Source organism: Hoplias malabaricus, chromosome 1 (genome assembly GCF_029633855.1).
Source record: "Hoplias malabaricus isolate fHopMal1 chromosome 1, fHopMal1.hap1, whole genome shotgun sequence".
NCBI lineage: Eukaryota > Metazoa > Chordata > Actinopteri > Characiformes > Erythrinidae > Hoplias > Hoplias malabaricus.
The window spans coordinates 25,543,079-25,563,939 of record NC_089800.1 but is presented as its reverse complement, the minus strand read 5'-3'; the positions used below and the strand labels follow the sequence as shown (position 1 = coordinate 25,563,939).

The 20,861-nt window shown below is 40.9% G+C and overlaps 1 protein-coding gene across 2 annotated transcripts in view; it reads right to left on the bottom strand.

The window, feature by feature from the left end:
- Positions 1 to 1,315, bottom strand: part of LOC136703554 (sialate:O-sulfotransferase 1) — a 29,745-nt gene extending 28,430 nt beyond the window's left edge. The window contains exon 1 of one of the 2 annotated variants that reach the window (XM_066678063.1): positions 1,238 to 1,315. The gene's annotated coding sequence lies outside the window, so the exon portion shown is untranslated. Of the gene's footprint in view, positions 1 to 1,025; positions 1,163 to 1,237 lie in introns of those variants that run through there. The other variant, XM_066678064.1, reaches the window with a different exon arrangement.
- Between the last annotated feature and the right edge of the window lie 19,546 nt (positions 1,316 to 20,861).

Genomic DNA, 20,861 nt, shown 5'->3' with positions numbered 1-20,861 from the left:
TTCAAAATAGAAGTTCTGGAGCTTATGAAATTAACTCAACTTTAAAATGTGCCATTATATATATTAAAATAATAATAATAATAAGGTAAAATTATGTTTTCTAGGTACTGAATATGTGCCCTTGAGGGTACCACCACGGAGACCGTTTTTCTAACAGTGTAAGAGCACCATAGTAATATGGGTCCTACGATAATTACCTGCATCTGCAACATGATTGAAATTAATATATATGTCCATCAAACTACTGTAATTAAACACAAGGAAGGAAAAAGAAAACCTGTTGGTAATGCCATGGTTCCTTTAACATAGCAGTCATTAAAAATATGATTTTGCCCACAGAGATTTATTTATTTTATTTTAGGATTGTTGCCCAAGGACTCTTACTGTTACAGTGTTGTCTTATGTTTGGAAGACAGCAAAGGTATAAAAATCACCAATGAATGGGTGAATAAAAAAATATAAAGATATCACTACAAAACTACTGTATGGCAATGAGTGATAAACTGCAAAACAACATGCTTAGCCTTGTGTACTGACATTTACTGAACCATCCTCTTCAGTGCAAGTACTGGGTGAGAGGTGTGTGTGAAAATATCTCTTCAAAGTGAAGTGCACTTTTACATGTGAGCCTGCTGCAGCTTACACACACACACACACACACGCACACAAGAGTCTTAATCTAGCTTTAATATCTTTAATATCTGTCCGGGAAAAACTAGAACAGGAAAAACATCTGCATCCTGTCATTAGTACCAGCTCTACGTGAGAGCACATTTCCAGCATCTGGACCGAACGTGCTCAGATCTGTGTGAAATGCAGCCTTTCTCGTGGCCCATCAGTTGGCAGCACTTGTTTGCATTCGCTCTCATTAAAGTCTGTGTGGCACCCGATAGGAAACGTGTGATGTCCGTGGATACAGCTCTGTATCACCGAGAGAAACTTTGAAGCAATTTCTGCATCTTTGTACCACATTGCAGCGAGATTGAAGGCTATGAAACTTGAGCACAGCCATCGAAATTTCTTACCTCGAGTCCTGCAGCTCTTCGCTGAAAAATTAAGGTTATGAATATCGATATTACTAGCGTTCTCCACGAGCTCGTACACACTTCAGTTCGCATTCATTCGTCATCCGTGTGCAGTAAACATCCTCTTTGCCTTTCGCATCTCTCTCTCTCTCTCGCTCTCTCTCACTCTCTCTCTCTCGATGTATGTCACTAATCCGCTTTCGTTTTCTTACCTCTCATCTCTCGGTGGAGCCACTAGAACAGGGCTAATCCGCATCTAAACCAAACCCCAGCGATCCTGCCCTGCTCCCTCTTCCCCAGCTCAATACACACACACATACTCCTCTCCTCAGCGCGCCAGGGGGCGGAGCCAAGTGGGAAGGGGCGGGGTTGACTGAGTCCAGGCAATCAGATCGATTCATTTTTCTCCATCTCTGTGTTGTCCAGTTGGGCCCAGATCTGTTCAAGTCCAGTTTAATTCAAATAAATAAACGGTGATGAAGTTAAGGTCGAGGTGAGTCCAGAGCTTACCCAGAATCAGTGGACACATGGTAGGAACATAACATAACAGGGCATTACACACTCACACAGTCACTAACACACACATTCACTCTAACTTTCTGTCTCTTTCTCTCTCTTACACACGCAACCACACCTGTAGATAATTCCACACTCCTCCCAAGGCAAGGGTGAAACCCGGACCCCAAGAACCTTGGGTTGTCTTTCAGTGACTCTACCTGTAGTGCCACTCTGCTTCAATTCATATTCGTTCAGAAACGACTGTTGTTTGTACATGGCTGAAGTCAAGCTTGTCTGTAAGTTTTTATTCACTGTATGAATAATGACAGAATCCCATTTGTAACTTGAGTTGTTAAGTTTTGTAGCTCTTTCATTAATGCGGTTAACCACCTCTACAGTTTGGAGACATTTCCACTTTATGTGACCAGAAACATTAATTTCATTCATTCATTCATTATCTGTAACCCTTATCCAGTTCAGAGTCGCGGTGGGTCCAGAGCCTACCTGGAATCTTTGGGCGCAAGGCAGGAACACACCCTGGAGGGGGCGCCAGTCCTTCACAGGGCAACACACACACACACTCACACCTATGGTCACTTTACACACACACACACTCACACCTATGGTCACTTTTGGGTCACCAATCCACCTACCAATATGTGTTTTTGGACTGTGGGAGGAAACCGGAGCACCCGAAGGAAACCCATGCAGACACAGGGAGAACACATCACACTCCTCACAGACAGTCAGCCAGAGGAAACGCACGCAGACACAGGGAGAACACACCAACTCCAACTCACACCAACTCCTCACAGACAGTCCCTGGTCCCTGGAGCTGTGTGACTGCGACACTACCTGCTGCACCACCGTACCACCCCTGATCAGAAACAGCAAACATAAATTAATATTACCCACCTCTGCAGCAGAGACAGAGCAATATCTTCATTTCAGTTTGTGCTTTTCAGCATTTGGAGTTCTCTTCATTGTCTGAAAAAAAAAACAGACCGAGCATACCAGACCGAGACAGTTTGTTTTTTACTTATTTACAGACACTGGGGCTTCGTAAACATATAAGATTAGTTAGGGTTTTTTTTTATTACAGCTGTGAACGCCTCCTTTACGTTTCTTTTTTTTCAGTGTACTTTATTTCAGTCTGTTTGATTTGGTTCATTTTAAGTCAACTCATTTCATTTCAGATGAACCCGATTTATTTCACTAGAACTCAGTGTGTACTTGTACGTTTCCCATAAGGTTTCAATTTGTCAAAGATACATACTGTGTGAAACTACCATCATCGCAGACTCAGAAGCCACAGTGAGGACAAGCTCCCAGGGACGAAAACCAGAGAGAGGTGTGACTCAGATGGGAAACCCGTCTAATTCAGTCTGGTTTAATTCAAGAATCTCACTGCAGATTTACACTGTAGTATCAACTAAAAATATAGTAGCACGTAAAACTATGTAATGGTAGACAACTAATGAAGAGTCAAACAAGACACACACACACACACACACACATTTATATATATATTGTCTAAAAGTTGGTTCTATTATTAGGAGCTCAATGTTTTGACTCCTGCTAGATTTCCATGTCTCAGGGGAAGCATGTGTTTGCCTCTACCCTGGTTAATGGAATCAGGTGAGATTGGGGAAGACTCAGCTAATGGATGGCACTGGTAAAGAATAATGATTGGGGAGAAATTTGGGGTGTTTTGTGTGGTGGTGGTAGGGGGGGGGGTGGTGTAAATATAGTCATGACCATACACACGTGCTAAGATTTAATATTTCATTAAAAAGAAAATGGACAATGTTTCCAGCCTCTGGAAATGGATGAATTATTTATTTTTTGTCAAATAAAATAGATGTGATTCTTTTGTTTTCTGATTTACTGATATTTCTGAGTCTTCAAGTTTGGTAAGAAACGTCACAATCTACAAAACTTGACACACACTTTAGTTAATTCACTGGAGTTAATTATGAGCCTAGGTAAACAACCGAGCTTTAAAGCAGTTTTAAAGATGGCAAGTGCATATGCCATGTGAAAGATGAGTTGAGAAACCATATGGTACGAACGCTTTGCTTTTGGGGGAATGCCAGACTGAGTCCATGGAACAGAAGAAGGTGAGTGCTCATGAGAAGCAGTAGAGTTTACATCAGATTAGCAGTGAACAGCAGTCATATATCTGAAGAAATTGCATATATTATTAATGGGACCAGTGTACAGATAGAAATACTCCCTGCCCTTTTGTCCTCACACAGTTCAAGTCCCATTTTGCTCTGCATGTTTAATAACTACATTTCATATGTCCATTCTTAAAGACACAGTACTAGAGCAAGTGGGTCGGCTCAGGTTTCACAATCTTCATTGCTCTTGAGGGCCATCTGGCACAGCACTGACCACCTGTGTAGATTCTACCTCACAATGTCCAACTTGGCATCAATACACTGTAAATACTGCCAGTAAAGCACTAATAATCTCTCTTAAAATGAACCACATGGTTATTCTGAACAACAGCTAAACATAATGTCTTGCTGAACAAACTTTTACCTTGTGATTGTTATAAAGCATGGCTTTAGGCCAGACACTGTATTAAATAGTGTTAGCACCCACTAATTGATAGTAATGAGATATCATAGCAGATAATGTTACAGCATAATTTGCACGAGACTGTGATTTCAGTCCCCACTGGAGCAATAATGTGGTTAAATCAGTTGACCATATGAAGAGTTCTATGGTTTACAATGTTTTAAAAAGATAAAGTTTCCGTTAAAGTAAGTTAGACTCATCTTGATGTCGCATGAGTCTGAGCCTTGTTGATATTTTACTTGACCACATTCTATGAAGTATATACCAGAGTATTTCCTTATGAAATTTTTACTTAATAAGAAATTATTCTCAAATAACTATGAATAAATCAAAGGAATAGTTTGAATGTTGTCCGATATCATGTTTATATAAGTTTAATGCATATTTCCAGGAACACATTTTAGAATAGGAAAAAGCCTGCTAAAAACCTGTAACGGATTATCGTATTTGATCTTATGACATATTATTACTCTAGGTAGTTATCCTGAGATTAAATGTTATGACATTTCTCATGGCAATTGCCAATAATGCTAACATGACCATTACTTTACAAAGCAGCATGTTCCATGACATGTTTATGGCCTGGTTGTGTCAGTGTTATTTACCAGGGTTCCAGTGTTTTTCTGGCCTTAGTTCTTACATTACTATTGCATCAGGCTTTAATGATAGTCTTCATAATGCTCGTTAGAATTTTGTCTTGTTTATCATGTTCAACCATGGCTACAAATTTGATCTTTGAATTTCATTTTCCCAGGCTAATAGAAGGAAAAGTGGTGCTCTTTTGTAAAGACATGCTATACTATCTACTGGAGATTTGTCTGAGTGTTCGGTGAAATTCTGCCCAAGTGACTGCCATGTCGTCATCATCACAATCAATGAGATCAGTGCTGGCCCTGAGGTCAGAGTCAGTGATTGGACAGAGTGGGGGGATGTGTGTGTGTGTGTGTGTGTGTGTGTGTGTGTGTGTGTGTGTGTGTGTGTGTGTGCTTGTGTGTATAAAATCACCGTAAAGTCTCAGGCAAAATGGCTGCAGTGGTGTCATGACCTGAATCGATGGGATCAGTACTAACCCTGAGGTCAGAGTCAAAAATTGGACAGGGGAAGAAATATATGAGTATGTGTGTGGGTGGTTGGGTGTTTGAGTATGAAGGCAGCAATATGGAGAAATTAGTCTGAGCTGGATGGAGTATATGAAAACATCCTTTCTCAAAAAAGTATTTTCTTTGGTGTGTTGTGCTCAGAAGATACAAGTGGATATGAGATGAGAATGGAAGAGATAGCTGGTTACACATTATTCTTGTTTTCATGGCACCTTCCCAGGCAAAAGCATGCAGTTTCCAAAGTCTTTCTGTCAGATACTTGGCAGATGCTAAGACATGTTCTCTGGCTGCTCAGTCAATCACAGTAGGTCTACTTTAAAGGGCTCATGTCTTGGAAAAAAAACAAATTTTGTAACTTTTTCAGAACAGAAAAAGAGGTTTTTGATGTTGCATATAAACAAAAATTTCACAATGTAGCCAGTTGCTCAATAAGCTGGAAAAGGCACATTTGGATTCATTGTTTTGTGATATCACACACCCAACATATTTAAATATATGTGCCATCTGGCTTCATCCAGCCTTTATTTGTGGTAAGTCTTCATTTCTTTCTTTACCCATAGCATCTCCATCACGTCTACTGCCAGGTAGAAGTATTAGTATGTGCTTACAGTTTACAATGTGATCCAATCTTTTTTTTTCCGTCATCAGATCTTTTAATATACTGAATGTTATTGCGATGTATAGAGGTTGGACAATGAAACGGAAACACCTGGTTTTAGACCACAATAATTTATTAGTATGGTGTAGGGCCTTCTTTTGCGGCCAATACAGCGTCAGTTCATCTTGGGAATGACATATACAAGTCCTGCACAGTGGTCAGAGGGATATTAAGCCATTCTTCTTGCAGGATAGTGGCCAGGTCACTACGTGATGCTGGTGGAGGTAAACGTTTCCTGACTCGCTCCTCCAAAACACCCCAAAATGGCTCAATAATATTTAGATCTGGTGACTGTGCAGGCCACGGGAGATGTTCAACTTCACTTTCACGTTCATCAAACCAATCTTTCACCAGTCTTGCTGTGTGTATTGGTGCATTGTCATCCTGATACACGGCACCACCTTCAGGAAACAATGTTTGAACCATTGGATGCATATGGTCCTCCAGAATGGTTCGGTAGTCCTTGGCAGTGATGCGCCCATCTAGCTATTGGGCCAAGGGAATGCCATGATATGGCAGCCCAAACCTGATCCACCCCATGCTTCACTCTGGGCATGCAACAGTCTGGGTGGTACGCTTGTTTGGGGCTTCTCCACACTGTAATTCTCCCGGATGTGGAGAAAACAGTAAAGGTGGACTCATCAGAGAACAATACATGTTTCACATTGTCCACAGCCCAAGATTTGCGCTCCTTGCACCATTGAAACTGACGTTTGGCATTGGCATGAGTGACCAAAGGTTTGGCTATAGCAGCCCGGCCGTGTATATTGACCCTGTGGAGCTCCCGACGGACAGTTCTGGTGGAAACAGGAGAGTTGAGATGCACATTTAATTCTGCCTTGGTTTTATGTTTTTTGGATACAATCCAGGTTAGCTCCCGAACATCCCTTTCAGACAGCTTCCTCTTGCATCCACAGTTAATCTTGTTGGATGTGTTTCGTCCTTCTTGGTGGTATGTTGACATTACCCTGGATACCGTGGCTCTTGATACATCACAAAGACTTGCTGTCTTGGTCACAGATGTGCCAGCAAGACGTGCACCAACAATGTGTCCTCTTTTGAACTCTGGTATGTCACCCATAATGTTGTGTGCATTGCAATATTTTGAGCAAAACTGTGCTCTTACCCTCTGCTAATTGAACCTTCACACCATGCTCTTACTGGTGCAATGTGCAATTAATGAAGACTGGCCACCAGGCTGGTCCAATTTAGCCATGAAACCTCCCACACTAAAATGACAGGTGTTTCAGTTTCATTGTCCAACCCCTGTATTTCAAAAAATATAACAATAAAAAACTTTTTTAAAAACAAACACCTTAAAAAACAACTTTAAAGACACAGTAAGAAGAGATAAAGAGAAGATGAAAGTGTTAATAAAACAATGTATGTAAAGTAGAATATTGTGGTTTTATTATATCAACATTTTACAAACACATATTAATGTTGTGGTCAGAAAAAAAGAAAGATTCTTATTTTAGAATGGGTGTCACAGGGAGTTCATTTTAAAGTAATTATCTATTGGTCTGTTCATATAATTTTAACATAGCAAAGTGAGCTTTTGGTATATTTCAATTCATGTTTAAAAAAAGTAGGATATGGGCCCTTTAATTAGACATAACACATGGAAATGACACGTAGAGTACACAGATAACACAAACACATCAGAGGAAACGAGAGACAGCATGATTAAGTAATATAATGACTGTACTTAGATGCAAGACAAAAATGCAGCAGGCTTATTTTCCTCAGATTAGGGGATAGAACGAGAGAAAGTCTAGATGGATCAGTGATAAACACCCTCTTGATAATGTTTAGATAGACAATATGCCCAGAGATCACATGGTGTGCAATCTGCAACGGCCTTTGTGCCCCTGGTGAATGGAGAAGCCCCATGATCTACAAAAGCACAACTTTAAATGTGAAAGAGCTGTCTGGGGTGGAACGCTATATCTGGGCTCCAGCATCACACGACACAGATTGTTTGGGACAAGTGTGTATAGATAGAAGAACAAGAAAGTTAAAAAGTTAAAAAGGAACCTGTTTACAACATTATACAATTCTATACAAAGAATTCACCTATTCAGCTGATATTTTGGTGAATTTTAAATAATAATTACAGTGTATGGTTCTTTGGTGAACTTTTTTTTTTTTGTAAATGTAAGTGCAAATAATCTTTTAAAATAGAACATACTATGAACAAATAATTTGTTCTGTGCCTTAGCAGCTAGTCAGTTTTTTGTAGTCTGCTTAAGTCAGTAAACATGCATGGAATAAAAGAAAATTCTGGTGTTGTGCTGCATCTAACGTCAAGTGCAGACAGTTTAGAATTGCCCTGTCTCCTTGTCTGAGTCTTCTCAATTACAAAGCTAAACCCACAATTCTGTGAAAGCACAAAAATGTGGATAAACAGAGCACAACAAACACAAGTGCAGATAAGAGTACCATGTTAATACTTTGAAAACAAGAATGAAAAAGAAAGAGGACCAAGTAAAAACCGCTAAAACCATAGCTTCTGCTACTTCCTCCTCACGCCTGGGATCTTGTGCTGAACTGAACTGGCACTGATACTGGTTGTTCTGAACAGGGCTTCTTGGACAGAGGGGGTGGGACTGGTCCTGTGTTGTTGTGGTATTTTGAAAAAAGCATTTCACAGAAGTTTCATTAAGACTTTCAGGGAACTGTGTCAACTTGTGGAAAAGGGGATAATATGTCCACTTTATAGTCTATAGCATCCCCGCATAATGGCAATGTTCTTCACAAGTTAGGTTCTGATTTATTTGGAGAGTACACATTGATAGTTTGTAGATATTTAAATTACCTTTGCATTACATTCAACTAAATATCTTTTAATTTCTCCAAAGGTTTTTTCTTGGCTGCTAATAAATTTAAAATTTTTCTCAAATCCACCTCAGCCTTAACCATAATTTATTTCCTACCACTATCAGTGTTGAGAATCAACTCCATCTTGAATGATCATTTGTTCACTATTTGAACATCTGTAATATAAACAGTATGGTGGCCCAGAGAGTCAAATCACTTTAAGATGCAAACAAAAATAATATGCAAATAGTAAGTGTGAATGAAACATCATTAAGGTAGAACATGACAGTGTTAATGTTAAATTAATAACATAAACATTAACACTATAACATATTAAAGCATTAATATTAACTTAGCATTCTCTGTAATATTGTCATGTTCTAAATAAATATATTTGTGTTTCCCCACTATTCAGATAAACTGAAATAGTTTGTCCAAACTGAATATAGTTTAAGAACTTTCATGAAGGCATTTTCAGTACTATTACCTTTCTTGTCATAAATCACAGCACAGGGACTCGCTTTAGTCAGCTTCAATCTCTATACGAACTGAAAAACTCATTCCACCCTTCACAGTTTGTTTTGCTTGCTTAGCTTTCTCTGGATGTAGAAATTGAGCACTGCAAGAATTTTTTCGAAGCCAAAGGACTAAGATCATACATTTATTGCTCAAAGCATGACACAAAAGCTTCTTAATGCCCAAATTCAAATTCAGAACAAAATAAGTCCTTTACTTTCAGTCTAAGAGAGATATAAAATGCATTTATATTTCTTGGTCTTTTTTCTTCTGGGCTCAAGGACATTTATCACTCACTGAACAAATTGCTCCATTCATTTATGGACAGGCTGGTGCTTTCTGGTCTTTTGTAGTGGTTTGTTCTCTAAATCTCATCTGAGTAAAAAGGCACATGATCTACAAAGGTTCTGAGTTCTCAAAGTTTTGTTACTGTCCTGATGATTTTAAACACTTGCTGACAAGGTATTGTGAGTTTATTCTCAGAGCCAGTGAATGACTATTAGAGCCAGGTCTTCCTTTTAGACCATAAATGTCAAACAAGGTATAAAACACAGCTCCGGCGATGCTAATTTCTATCAGACCCTCTATGGGATTCTAGCAGTAATAATGCTGGTTCACTTGAACATTTTAGCCTGTTGTAGATTAGAAAAGATACAGTAGATTTTTCACTTCTGTAACAGGAGTATTTGGATATATTATATATATATATATATATATATATATATATATATATATATATATATATATATATATTTAGCAATTTTACAGTGACTCTTTAAGTAGGAATTCCTGTCACAAAGCTTACACTTCTAGAATCTGATCTGACTTCAGTGTGTTGACTAGAAGTCTAGAGTTAGCTACCACCCATTATTAATCAACATGTGATTGGTTAAATCCCTTGTCGATTTCTAGCTATTCATTCATTCATTCATTATCTGTAACCACTTATCCAATTCAGGGTCGCGGTGGGTCCAGAGCCTACCTGGAATCATTGGCGCAAGGCGGGAATACACCCTGGAGGGGGCGCCAGTCCTTCACAGGGAAACACAGACACACACACATTCGGGCAACACACTCACACCTACAGACACTTTTGAGTCGCCAATCCACCTACCAACGTGTGTTTTTGGACTCTGGGCACCCAGAGGAAACCCACGCGGACAGGGGAGAACACACCAACTCCTCACAGACAGTCACCCGGAGCGGGAATCGAACCCATAACCTCCAGGTCCCTGAAGCTGTGTGACTGCGACACTACCTGCTGCGCCACCGTGCCACCCGATTTCTAGCTATGTTGGTTGATAATCTTGGCTAAAGTCATGTTTCTAAAGCAAACCTAATTTTGAAATAAGGATATTTACAACTGGCAGATTTAAATACAAACATGATGCTGTACTTTTGTCACAGAAAATCGAGCCTGAAAAGTTGTCTACTCTCCTATAGTTTGAATGATGTAAATAATGGACTTACTCTGAGATAATTAAACCTCTTGTACCAGGATACTATAAATAGACTGTAACACAACATGCTCCTGTCTCAGCATGAAACAAAGGGAGAAAAGACAGTTAATTACTGGGTTGTTATTATAGTAGCTATAGATATTTTATCAGGTACCTTTACTTTTACCACTTCATTAGGTCCATTTACCACTTACAGCATTGGAAATATATTACACTAGCTTCAGTGACTACCTATAAAAAAACAAAATAATTTATTGTGTCCAATCAAGACCATTATTATCGTCAATAAAAAGAGTCTGTCTTATTTCACTTCTGGGCAAGAGCATGCTAATGTCACTCTTTTTGACTTCTACTGCTCCCTGAGTCTTACTCATGGTTTTTTGTCTTATTGTATTATTGTTTTGCTTAGTTTGTGGCTATCTGTGAGGGTATCTGGGTATGGCAGCTTTGCCTCTTCTTCTGCTGTCTGCTGTGAGATCTGACAGAGGGGGACATGGTTTCTTTGTCACTGCTTGACAGTTAGCTGCATCTCCAATGCTAAAGGCTGGGCCTGCTGACTAGGGTCCAGGGAAGCTTGATTTGTCACTGCTGTTCAGTGGCTGCTTGCTTGCCTTCGCCACTTCTGTTGGCTGGGACTGTTGACAGAAGCTGTTGTCTTCGCCAGTGGCTGGCGTCCAGCTGTTCCTGCTGCTGGCTGTTGCTGATGGCGATTAATGTAACAGGTCCTCGTTGCCACTGTTCGGCAGGTAGTGGTTTGCTAACACCATCACTAGTTGCTGCTGATATTGGCTGGGGTAGCGTGTCCTCATTGCTGCTTAGACAATGGTGGTCTCCTGGTCTTCCCCTCGGGCTGCTGCTGCTGCTGTCAGCTGGGGGTGCACATCCTTATTGCTGCTGAGTGGTGATTAGCCGCCTGCTGATTCTCCTGCTGATGCCAACAAGGTGGGGTCCATCTCAAACTACCAGCCTGCAGAAATTACTAATATTTACAGTGACTGTTCATTTTGGGAGACCATTATTAGTCTCACATTGCCAGACTTAGTAGGGAGTCTGATACCTGATACAAAATGACCAAACAAAAGTCTGTTATTTTGGCATGAAGTGTAGAAGGAGACAGATAACCAATGCAACTGGCAGAGTCCTGACAATCTAATGCCAAACATATAGAATGATGTCTGGTTTGAGGGGCAGCCAATTCATTGTTCTTAGTTTGTTAGTATTATGAGGTTCCAAAAACACAGTGGACAATTTTCAGCACAGTCAAACAATCCCACAATGCACATCAAATGTAGTTTACAACCCATGTACATTAATGGATAGAGGCTACCCATAATACATTGCTTTGTTTTGTGAAAAACTGCATGAGGAAGTTTCCAAAATCAGTCACAACCCTACTGAATACATAATAGTGCACTTTAAAGTGAGTAATGTAGGAAATAGTGAATAGGAAGCCATTTTAGACAAAGCGTGACTAAAGACTTGCTTCCTAGTTATACATTAGCTGTCTTTTTACAGAAAAAGAATGGATTTTAGAGCAAGTCCTGGATGTTTTTCAGAGCTGAAACTAAAGTGAAGCTTGACTTTGCGATCATAAAAGGAAGCTTGAAGTGTTTTTATCGGAAAGCTGCCATTTTGTTGGCCTTCAGATTCTTTGTAGTTCTATGTTTACAGATTAAAGTCCATCTGGTGCCCGTTAATTGGCCGTCAGTGAGATTGCATGCATATGAGCTGGTGAATATTACAGTGTAATCTAAAAGCTCACTGTGTCATGTTTATACATTAGAAAACTGCAGGAGGTACACTTTACAGTTGGTTCCCTCATGTATGAACTAAGGCTAGTTTTCCAGTTGTTGGCTAGTTTACAAAGTAAGGGTCTTTTTGAGTTAAATTCCATTACATGTGCTAATGATATCATTAAACAGCTTCAAAAGCCTCCCTACATACAGTAGTAAATCTAGTGTTGACTTAGTTTGAATGGAGTGCAATCAGGTGCCTTTGAGACTAAAAAGCTGAAAGATCTCCAACGCTTTTCTTTGGACATTTTTTAGAAGGAAAGCTCTACAGAGCTCTGCTGTGCAGTGATATGTTTGTTGTGGGTTGAGAGGAGTAGCTTGTTGACAAAGCTGTATGATTTATGACCCAAAGAATCAGCCTGGTTCAATTCCCCACCATCCGCAGTGTTGGCTTGTGTCACCTGCCTTGATCGCACTCGCCAATGGTCTCTCTATCTTCCTTCAGCAGATTCCAATCACAATGGCAGGGGGTGGGGAGAGGGAAAAGGGAGGGCAAACAGGGCAGGCAGCAGAGCCCTTCCCTTCAGAAAACAGCTCATTCCAACCCAAAGCTGTTTCATTTAAGCGCCAGGCTTTTCCTCCCCAAACAACAGAGAGGGGGATTGAGGCTGTCAGAGAAATGAGTGTGTTCGTCAAAGCCTCACACCTCTCTGTGTGGATGTAATCTGGGCTCGGAAAGGATGGAGAGTGTGCCGTTCTCTGTCTGTCTATCAGCTGGGATCCTGTGGAGCCTGCAGTCCCCCCCCACCATGTCTCTCAGAGTGAAGGTCAAGTTCTTAATAGCTTTTGACTGCCAGGTATGCACACAGGCGTTTAGTGCAGAGCACCACTGTGTCTTACCGTAAAGGTATTATTCCTCAGGATCAATAGAACCAAGAAGGATTTAGATTTCACATTTCTCCCAGGGATAAAAATGCACACCTTTCATAGTGGATGGATTTAATATGTTGGGCTAAGATTTTCTCCTTTTTTCTTTTTTTTTGGGTTGAGTTTATTATTATTGGTATTTGTCAGTGCTCTGCCCATGATTGTGTATTTTAACTGAACAGTCGCTAGCTTGGACCAGCTTTCCAGATTTGAGACGTAGAGGTGAAGAAGCAAAAAGTGTGTTCAAGCAGGCCTGAAAACAAATGACTTTTAAATCAAAATTCAAATTGAAAGAATGCATTTTTAAATCACAGAAATCATAGCTTGTGTTAAAGCAACCAGGTAAGACTTGGTACTTTTGCACCAGGACTCCCCCTACATTTGCCATTTGCAGAGTGTAATTCAGAGCACCTTCTTAAAAAATGAAGCGAAGGAGCCTGGGGGTTGGTGATGAATCTGGAGTTTCAATGAGAGAGACGCTGTTCTGTTCACACTTTTCTCTTTGTTTTATTTTACATTTTGTTTCAGAGGTGGTTCCTTGGTCTTTCTCTGTTATTGTCACTGCTTAGGTCTCAGTCTCAAGGTATTCCTTGGTTTCAGTCCAGTGTTTGTCCCTTGGTTCATCTTAGTTGTAGTGTTTAGTTCTCAGTTTCTCTCTGTCTCTGTTTAGTGTGCTTTTCCTGTTTCATCTGTTTTTAGTTTTCTGTCTTTGCTCTTGTTACTTCCTTGCTGTCCTAGTGTTTGTGCAATGATTAAGGTTCATCTAACTCCTTGTCCTTGTCTCGCTGCTCTTTTAAATCCTACCTTTCAGTTACACTTAATGAAGTAACATTAGTGGGCGACCTGCTCATCCATCATTTACATGGACCACATGTAGAAACATTGCTCAGATGATTAAAGGGCATTCACTCTCAGAAGCATTATTGATGATTAGTTATGATTATTTCAGGATTATGAAAGCCACTCCAACTCATCCCAAAGGTATTGTATGGTGCATCATCAGCGGAGATCCCACTCCCACTGCTATATATACAGTTGCAGGTATTTGTATCCCTCTAGTTGACATTTTGTATTGAGCACAGTAAGCTTAGGCTCATGTGCAGCTGCTCCAGAGTGTGCTGTTCAAGATAATACAAGCTCTGTGTACACAATAGAACACCAGTGTCCACAATAGGTGACCCATCAAGAAGCTGAATTCACTCTTTATACGGGGTGTCTACAAATGTTTGGACATGCAGTGTGTTCCTTTGACCGCTCAACAGAGGTGTTTGGAGAATTCCTGCAGAATATTTGAGAACCCAGTGCCCACATTTGCCTAACATTCGGAAAATACTTTGCCCATCGCTCATTGCTATTTTTCCTTTCTGCGCGAGGACACATCAGTGCTGAATGCTGCGGAACACTGTTATGTGAGCGCCGCCTTTGAAATCAGACGCTGGGTGAAAATTGAACTAATGATGTGCTTGCCATCCCTGCTCCCTCAGGTGCTCCTCTACTCCTCTCCTCATATTTATTCTGACGGCTCTGTTTTCCCTCCACCTCTCTCCCTCTCCTCTATCTATTCTTCTCTTTCTGTCACTGCACTCTCTTGCTCTCTCTCTCTCTCTCTCTAAAACCCTCTCCTCTCTCTACTCTCTATCGTCTCTGCACTCTCTCTCTACTCCTCTCCTCTCTCTGCTCTCTTTCTCCATCTACATTTCTCTTTCCCCCTCCTCTTTCTAACCCAACCCCCTCTGTTTTCTCTCTCTCATTCTCTGTCCTCTCACTCATCTCTTTCCCTCTTGTTTTCTCTCTTTCTCTCTACCCCTCACTCTCTAGCACCACTTTTCTCTCTCTCTCTCTCTCTCTCTCTCTCTCTCTCTCTCTCTCTCTCAGCAGAGAGACTGAATGTGGATATAAGTGTAAAGTAAAGCTTTTTCCATATAGAAATCCATTTTCAGCACACATGAAAACAAAGGAATATACTTCCATTTACCCATGACAGAGCAGAGGAGATGGGGTCCTCGGGGAAAGGAGAAGGCTTAAGAATAAATAAATTCTTAGAATGGAACTGAAAAGACATTAGCAGTACATGAAGAAAATGCATAATATTAATGTGACATATCACTAAGTAGCACACTGCGAATATTAGGCCGAGGCTTTCAGCATGGAACAAATATAAACCCTTGAAAACATGGAACTGTCTCTTTAAAATAATAATTTCTGCTGTAGCACCCCTATGGGATTCCAGGACTATGTTAGCACTAAGCTAACACTGCTTTACATAAACATTTGTCAGCCATTCTAGAGTAAATACATCCATTTTACAGATCTTGAAAGACATTAAATATTATAGCTTGTAACATGCACTAACTAGCCAAAAGTATGTGGACACTTCTCCTTTGTATACTCTCAATAGCCAGGGTGATCTGGTCATACAATTTGCTTTAGCACTCTTCATCTTAGCATTATCACTACTGCTGCTTAGCTGAACTACTGTTGTTCCTACATGCTTCTGCTTTAAAATAAGAGCATTCAGTTTTGACCAGGGCAGATCTAACAGGACAGAAAGGTATACAATTGTAGAATCCTGTGACAGTGCTCTTTTAAAAAAGTTTGTAATTCCTTCAATACTACTCATTCTACTGCTAATACTCGTCTATGAAGGCTGACCTGTTTACAGTGGACGTGGTTTAAAGATCTGATCTCAAACTTTAAGAAAGAAGTTCACCATTTAGTGTACAATGCCAAAGTATGTTGACAAGATGCCCAGCATTACTTGATTATGCTTTTATTTGGTTTTGAATATGCTATCCACAATGTTCCAACTCTGCAGAGATATATTCACCAGACTTTAGCTGAAGTAGGTCCAGCTATCCAAGCAATCTGACCATTGGACATATGCCTAAGCAAGGCCACTCTGGTCTCAGTGCTTAGCTCTCAGCACTGAGGCTCAAATGGAGGACTAACTTCATTTCTCCTGATGTAAGGTGAAGGAACAGAGTGACTCCAGAGGAGCTGTGCTGCCTGATGCCTAGAGAGCTGAAAATAGGGTTTGCGTGACGAGCGGGTGACACCAGGCCAGGCTGATGGGTGTAATTGATGGAACTTTCGGCTCATTAATGCTGGAGCTGTGGCTAATGAATGCTAAGCGCCCAGTGTTCCTCACACCTCCGGGAATCTAGGGGGACATGGGTTGTCTTCACACCACTTCGACTGACATGTTAATACACAGAAGGCTCCCTTAGTATTTACACCCAGTCATATTGCCCTGGGTACATCATTATATCATGGCTGCATCTTGACTTGGCAAGACATCTAGCCCAGTCAATAATCATAGCTAGATTTGAGGCACTGCATTTTCATTTGCAAAGCAATGTTTAATACATTTGTTGTAGCAGAGATTTATTTAGAGCAGATTACTGCAAACAAGGCTCATGAAAATCCTTTCAGTTTAAAGCTGTAGTCACAGTAGACCTTAGTCAGCAAAATTTGGCAACTGAAACCCTATTCGTTTTAATGGAATTTGCAGGACGAATGATTTCACGCCACAGATATCCACACCCAGTTCAAGTTTGGTGTTCTCTGACATGCAAATTCATGTCATTGACCAAAATATCTGCTGCTTTGGCTGCAATGACCTGAAGGGGAGGGATTTTACATCTAAAATGGAGGAAATGCTAAATATAGCTGTGTATTAGCATGAAACTTAACAGCATGAAACTTAATCTGAACAGATTATAAAATGGTACATAAAGGCGGCATGGTACACAGTCCGTCGGGAGGTTGGATTAGACGGTATATACGATTTGCTGTGTTTTATGGCTGCTGTGTTGGTTGGTGATTTATTGGTTCGTTAGCTAACCACACCAAAAACTGTTTGCATGGCCAATCGTCCAGCCCTGCCTTGACCCCACCTCTTTTGTAGAATGAAGCAAATGCATATGTCCAGCATGTTCTGAACTTTGAGCACATCTGTCTTTATAAACAGGATATGAATTTGATGGAAAGTACATTTATATATCCAAAATGTGTAGACATTCTTTATAATTACTGACTACACTCATTTTACACAGTATTCATAATCTACACAGAAAATCTTCAGACAAAATGTCATGCCCTGGGGGAGTTACACAGTCTTTGGTCAATGCAAAATGTGGTCAAGAGAGACATAAAGCGCCGTAGCTTTGGACTGTGGAGCAGTTCTGGATAGGCTCTGGAGTGAAGAAGCTTCATTCAGAACCTTTAGAATTTGTTGAGCAGGTGGGAGTTACCTAGAACCAATCATCCATCATCAGTACGTGACCTCACTCAATTTCTTTGGTTGATTGTCATCATATCTTGGCAAATATGTTCAAACATCTAGAGTAAATCCTTCTCAGAAGAGAAAATAAACATGAAATATGTTTTACTGCAGAAAATATCTTATATTCATATAGAAATATTAAATGATGGATGTCCCTGTACTTTTGACCATATAGTGATTTGCTGCACCTTCTTAAGTTTCGGTGTGCTCATAAATTCTGCCATGCAATGTCATCACAGAAACTGCTAATGGCGGATTCATCTACTTATTTATCACACAGAGCTGGAGGCCAGTACTGTGACGTCAAATTCCAGAGCAGACTCCACACACTGCATTAACACAATCTGCACACACTGATACGGCAAAAGATCACCCAGCATCACAGCAGCCAGGACAACACGGCATTAGCCTGCATGGAGTGTTTGTTTTAACTGCCTTGGGAAATCAAAGCCAGGGGAACAATATGCATTTTGTAAAGTGTGTAGGCGTGCTGTAAATATCACAGCTTCCTGGAATTCGTGGGTGTTTGACATTGAATTACTGATCAGGGAGGAAAACAGACTGCTCACAGCACTCAGGACAAATTAATACATGCACACAGATTTATGGTGGTATGAAATTATTATTGAGGTGTTTGTATGAGATGATTAACACAAACCAAAGATAATGATAATAAAAATGAAAAATTACATGAACAATGAAAATGGATGGCCCTATTTTAAATAACAACATGATGATATGATAATGAGATATTATTTAATATTCATTCATTCATTCATTGTCTGTAACCGCTTATCCAGTTCAGGATCGCGGTGGGTCCGGAGCCTACCCGGAATCACTGGGCGCAATGCAGGAACACAACCTGCAGGGGGCGCAAGTCCTTCTCAGGGCAAGACACACATACACTCACACCTACGGACACTTTTGAGTCGCCAATCAACCTACCAACATGTGTTTTTGGTCTGTGGGAGGAAACCGGAGCACCCGGAGGAAACCCTCGCAGACACAGGAAGAACACACCACACTCCTCACAGACAGTCACCCGGAGGAAACCTATGCAGACACAGGGAGAACACACCACGCTCCTCACAGACAGTCACCCGGAGGAAACCTATGCAGACACAGGGAGAACACACCACACTCCTCACAGACAGTCACCCGGAGGAAACCTATGCAGACACAGGGAGAACACACCACGCTCCTCACAGACAATCACGCGGAGGAAACCCACACAGACAGTCACAGACAGACACCCGGAGCGGGACTCGAATACCTGGAGCGGGACCCTGGAGCTGTGTTACCTGCTGCGCCACCGCGCCACCCTATTATTTAATTTGGTTGATAAAATCATTTTTTCCGTCAGTTAAGCCAATAGGTAAAATGGGCACACTTTAATAAGTCCATGCAGAATGTAAACTGAAAAGTTATTAAAGGGCCTGAACATTCGGGTGCAGTGATCATGAATCTATATCGTGGAATACAGAGAAGTGCGGTGATGAGCTACTCTCCTCTTTTCCTGTTTTGGTTCAGTGTTATTCCAGTTTATTGACAGATTGGCTCATTGTAACAGGCAACACGCCCAGTTTTGTTGAGACAAGTTTTGCTGCATTTCTAGCGCCAGTCTCTCTCCATGTCAGTCCAGAAGAAATCATAACAGGGAATTGCTAGGGTCCCTCAGCTTCCCCCTTAGGCCTGGCCATGGTCCACAGCTGTGGTCAGAGAATAATATCACCATTTCACTTCTGCTGCAGGGGTGTGTATAAAGAAGATATTGTCTTGGAGCCGTATCGCATCCAGTTCTTTGGTCAAATTCCCCAGGCTTTATACAGAAAGGGGGCTTTCTGGTTTCTAAGGTTATTATAAGGTTAAGGAATGAATTGTGTATGATGCCCAAAGCTTGAACTGATCACTTCCTTTATGTTTGCTGTGTGCTGTCGGGACATTCATACTGAAGCATAAACTGGACAGTCCTCTTAGTAGTAAATGCTTCATATTGATCACATTATCGTAAGCCCCAGCCGGTGTAGCCTGCAGTAACAATATATAATAATAATACTGCAGTCTGTGTTATGACTATGGAACACATCAGTAGCAGCAGACTGTTAAGATATGATTGGCTTGTGGTCTATAGACTTCTAATGTGCACTGGAAAGGAATAACATTCACTTGGATTTAAATGAATGGTCATCGTTTACATTTAACAGTTTAAATGGTAAAAATACGTTATTAATTTCAGCTTCATTTACAGAGATCTAAAATAGTGTCTCTAAAGCAGTTACTGGAGGAGAGACACTTTAAATTTTTTTTTAAAGAAACGTTTGCCAGATAACGTATAGCTGTCTATTAATATATCTGTCTATGTACATATCTCTACCCATCCATCCATCCATCCATCCCTCCATCCATCTAATCCCACTGAGAACCTGTGTGTGAGAGATACTGATTCAGGGGAAGATCTCTGCATTCCTCTCTGTGTTTATCATAAGCGCTGCTCACTGAAAGAGGTTTTGCTTGCTCTCAGTTTTGCAGTCCTGCGCGAGACACCTCAGTGAATTCTGGAGTGGATTATTTGCGCAATTAATGTAATGCCATGCTTTGGGCAGACCCCACACACACGCACACGCCCTCCTTTGAACCATGAAATAACCTCTTATTATCAAAAAAACCTCAATTAAACCCCCCTCCTCCCTCTCCGTCTCCTCTCCTCTTCTCCTCGGCTCTTCTTGTTTGCAGTAGGCTGAGGATCTGGAAGGGCGGACCGCGTGAGTCTTGCTGTTGTAGAGGCTGGAGAGTCCAGCCATGCATTTGACGGCAGTTTAATCATTATTACTGCAGTGGTGTGGGAGCTGTGTGGAGGGTGTGAAGAACTCCACTGGAAGCGTCTGCGTAATGAGAGTGACAGTGGTGGCGGGGGACCGGTTACTGATTGCTTAATGCATGCAAATGGGATGTTAATGTGGAAGGCGCATGTGGAGGCACAGAGCCTCAGAGCTTCGCTGCAGCCCACTGCCACATGCTGGAGACCCCCGACCGAGACCGTCTGCAATTAAAGACATTACAGGGCATGTCAGTTCCCTCAAACCAGCAGCACACTCACAATCAGAGGCAGTCTACTGGGCTGATACACCTCCGTGGATCTGGAGCATACACTGATTATTATTGCCAGGATTTAGGCAAAAGAATATTAAATATTATTAATTTTTCAGAATAAATACCATATTCATCATTGTGAATTATTAAAAAGATCTCAAAA